General features: G+C 31.4%; 1 protein-coding gene and 1 long non-coding RNA gene across 2 annotated transcripts in view; one reads left to right on the forward strand and one right to left on the reverse strand.

Annotated features, from left to right (window-relative positions):
• LOC107699028 (uncharacterized) overlaps positions 1 to 420 on the forward strand; it is a 2,249-nt gene extending 1,829 nt beyond the window's left edge. Inside the window, exons 2-3 of the long non-coding RNA XR_001635412.1 lie at positions 153 to 231; positions 389 to 420. This is a non-coding gene — a long non-coding RNA (uncharacterized LOC107699028). The remainder of the gene's footprint in view (positions 1 to 152; positions 232 to 388) is intronic.
• The window catches only part of LOC107699026 (integrin beta-2-like), an 18,027-nt gene extending 14,981 nt beyond the window's left edge, over positions 1 to 3,046 (reverse strand). Inside the window, exon 1 of the mRNA XM_016500187.1 lies at positions 2,919 to 3,046. The gene's annotated coding sequence lies outside the window, so the exon portion shown is untranslated. The remainder of the gene's footprint in view (positions 1 to 2,918) is intronic.
• Between the last annotated feature and the right edge of the window lie 1,360 nt (positions 3,047 to 4,406).

A 4,406-nucleotide genomic window follows, 5' to 3' on the forward strand; every position in this document is an offset into this window, starting at 1 on the left:
TTTTATGACTGAGGCCTCAAGTAGATATGTATAGAAGTTTTCTTTCTTTCTTGTAAAGTATGCAAATATCAAGGAATGAATGTGTCTGTAATCTACAATTCACAACAATAGTGGAACTTGCCTTTAACTGAATAATTATTTGTCATATTTAGGACAATTGCTTGTGGCAGCTGTCTTCTCTGAACAGCAGTCTCGTGAACACCGTACTGTTTCGGCCTCAGTACACTGAAGGTAAGGTATTTCATTTTTAATCTCTTATACAGCAGTAGAGCAGTTTTTGACTCAATCATGTGCTACACTTTATTTACAGTATTAAATTATTTTTCAAATAATTTCTTGTGGATGAAGTATACATGTAACCACTGTATTTCTTTTATTTATTTCAGAGATCTAAGAAAACACTTCACACCCCACAACCCCTAAAAATGTATGTTGCTACCTTAAATGTTTTCAATATTGTTTAAGTAAATACAACTTAGAAATTGTAAGTTGAACAAAAAGAGTTGTTTGAAATACGCACATAATATATTGTACTTATTATATTTAGTTGTTGAAAATAGTGATTCTGAGTTACCAGAACTTGCGTGTAAGTTTACAACACTAAATAAACCTTTGTTATTACAAATTATTATTCTTATTTCACTTTACTTGGTTTTTTCAAGGCAATCGGTTTGCATGCTTTTTTTAAGTAAGGTTTACTAATTGGAATTTACAGTGTAGTAATTTTTATACACATGCATTAGAAAAAATATCACTGGTGTGCATCTTGAGACAAAACAAAGGAACTGATATATTTTATGATCAGTCAGTCCAAGTTTCTTTTAGTTGAAACGGCTCAGAATTACATTTTGGTCTGGGACTATAGGCTTAAGCCTTGTCTGTGAAACTGGGGGTATAAGTAACACAGTTTGGTAATGTTTTACAATAAGGTCTCATTTATTGTACATTGAATTATACTTTTCCTGAATTTTTTTGCATTAATTGTGTGTGTGTGTGTGTGTGTGTGTGTTGGTAATTCTATACGTTATGGGGACCATATGACCCCCACAAGTAATACTGGTAAATTTGGACCTTGTGGAGAATTTTAGGTCCCCAATAAGGAAACGGGCTTATAAATCATACAAAATTATGTTTTCTGTGATGGTGAGATTTAGGTTTAGGTACTTAAGTTTTGTATGTAAGGGAGAAAATGATTTTGCATTGTTCTCCAGACTTTCTAAGTGAGTTAAAGTGGTGTAACTTTGTGTATAGTGTTGGGTTTTTCTTGTGCATCAGCAATAAGGATTTTTGTGTATTTATTTTAGCGATTGTTTTGTCAATAAATGTAGAGGGTTTTCCATTTTGTGTTTGTGTTGATTGTAACTAAGATAATTAAGTAACTAGGTAATTAAGAGATTTTTAAAATAAAATTCTAAATGTACTAAATTACAACTTCATGACTAGAGATATAACTAGAAATATATTTAATTATATAACAGTACATGTACATGACATTAAAGTATATTTTAGTTCACATTAATTGCTTATCATTCAGAAGTACACATTTAACATATTTCAAAGTACATATAAAATATACTAAAGTCCCATTTTAAGTGGTTAAAAAAAATCACTCAAAAGTTCAACTAACTGCATTTAATGTAATTTTAAACTGATATATTTGAAATGAATTACAAATAATATGCATTAGGTGGTCGAAAACATTACATTTAATTCACACTTAAGTGTATTGTTAACTGACATTAAAGTATAATTTAGTTCACATTAATTGCGTGTCAGTACATTGATCAGTACACTTTAACCATATTTTAAAGACACTAGAAGCAATTATGAAAGTACATATAAAGAGGTACTAAAGTCCCACTTAAGTGGTTTAAAAAATCACTCAAAAGTTCAACTAATTGCATTTAATATAACTTTAAAATGTGATGCATTTGAAATTAATTACAAATGAAATGCACTTAAGCGGTGAAAACATTACATTTAATTCGCACTTATGTGTTCTTTTAAAGTGTATTATTTGTGCAATAAGTACACTTTATAAAAGTATACTTAAGTGCACTTTCTTTTTCACAAAGGTATACCTGTGCAGTTTTGCAGAAAAGTGTGAACTTGAAAAATGCAGATGATGTTTTCAGCAGAAGTAAGTGTGATGCGGGTGACAGACTGTCAAATGGCATACAGTATGTGCTTGACATTTATTGGTTCATCATGGTATTACCATTTCGCCCTATGAAACATGGCTTAGTTTCCCACACAGAGAGCTATATTTACATTTTCGGCTCTACAGCGAGATGTAGACTAGGTGCTGTACGCCACTTTTCGCAATGTCAAATGGTTACAGGAACATAAATGCTGGTTTTATGACTTTGTTTGGATGTTTATTTATACAGTCAAGCTCAAAACATATCATGTGTACTGTACAGATATAGACTACTTTTATTATACTTTTTGTAACTGTATAAATCACCATTCATTTTGTTGTATGATAAAAAGCAGCTCAGACATTTTGGTTAACATTTTATTTTTGTTTAAAAAAAATATATTATGTTGACGTATTCCTTTAATATATTGCCTTTAGTTATGATGTACTTATTTGTTGTCTTCAACATCTACCAGAGTCCTTCATGTATTTAGTAAATTAATTTGATATTGCCATTTATACAACTCTTTATAAGAAAATTAGTCTTACTGTTTGAAGTAAAAAAATAGTAAAGTCATCCCAGTTTACTGATTAATGTTAATCAATATTAATATTTGATTCATCCTTGATAATACTTTGTGTGAGTGGATTAGTGAACAAACGGTTAAGCAGATAGAAACTATGAAACTGTTCCTAAAGCTACAGTTACTGTAATCAAAACTACAACAAACAAGAAAGAATCAGTAATGCACAAAATCAAGTATTAAACAGGCCTTACTTAATGTCGTCGAAATGCAATGCCCTAGAGATACAGCCGTCATAAATGGCTATGGAGATGTTTTTTGGTTTCCTCAAGCATAACACAGTTGCTTCAGAATTGGAAGAAAGTTAGCAAACTGCTACACAAATGACAGGAAAGCAGAGAGGAAGTAAAGTGATGTAAGTTTTGAGAAATTATGGGCGTTGGGGTAACGGAGATTAGACGATGCAAATAAACCACACGTTTGAACTAAACAGAGTTTAGGATAAAAGTTCCTACAATAGTCACTGAGCGCTTTAGTAAGATATGTTCGTCATGTTTTTTGATGCCAGAAACTGTCATTATTTACTTTTTCATGACCATTCCCACCTTAATAATATAATAAATAATAAATAATTATTTAGACATTTAGGTCTACAGTTAAACTGCTGTTGTGCTTTTTAGACCTTCTTTAAAAATCTTCTACACTTCACTCAAGGGTTCTTTACTATGGGATGATATTAGACTCAAAATGATTAATCGATGCACGCACAATTATCCATGTACTGCATACATTTTATGCATGTATCTTACTAACCACAAACAAATGCCTTTCAATTTGAGTCTGTGGAATTCGGGATTAAATGATTGTGCAGCGATTTGAACAAATGCAGACTTATTTGCGAATAAAAATGTTCTGTTCTGCATTGATATATCATAAATTGCTCAAGCAAAAAGGAATCCGTGCATTTGTGGACATCTTGTTCGAGTCAATCTTGTTCGGTTCATTTGGATTTTGAGACTTCATTTTCGCAGTTTGCAGCATTTCACAACGCCCACACATACAACTACCAATGAACAAGGCCCAGTGCAATTCATTAAAGTGTACACGATTTGAAAAACTCGCAAATGTGCATCCCTACACTGAAACAAATGCTTTTCAACCGGTGTCTGCAGAGTTAAGAATTACATTAATGTGCAGCATTTTGTTCAAATAGAGACATAAATGTGAATACAAATGTCATAGTTTGTATTAAAGTATCATATTTTGTGCATGTAGCGATTAAAATGTGCATTGTGGATCAAGCGTCGTGAAATGCTGCAAACTGCGAAACTGTCTCAAAATCCAAATGAACCAAGCAAGATTGACTCGAACAATATATCAATAAATGACATGATGATTTAAATGATTTAAAGTTAAATTTACTGAACGAAATTCAAAGATCCGATCTTGTAATATTTTGTAATATTTAATCTATATAATCCATATTATAACCACCAGTAATATTCAATATATCACCTCTAGAAATAATGTTTTTAATTTTCTTTTTGCATTTGAAGAGAGAGATGTTCAGTTACTGCTTGCTAACCCTAACCCTAAGTCACAAAATCCAAATGAACCGAACAAGATTGACTCGAACAAGATGTCAATAAATGACATGATGATTTAAATGATTTAAAGTTAACCCTTTAGGCGCCAGGTTTTTTTTGGAAAAATGCTGGATTTTGACATCAAGATTTCAAAAG

Source organism: Sinocyclocheilus anshuiensis, unplaced genomic scaffold (genome assembly GCF_001515605.1).
Source record: "Sinocyclocheilus anshuiensis isolate Anshui unplaced genomic scaffold, SAMN03320099.WGS_v1.1 scaffold18, whole genome shotgun sequence".
Taxonomy (NCBI): Eukaryota; Metazoa; Chordata; class Actinopteri; order Cypriniformes; family Cyprinidae; genus Sinocyclocheilus; species Sinocyclocheilus anshuiensis.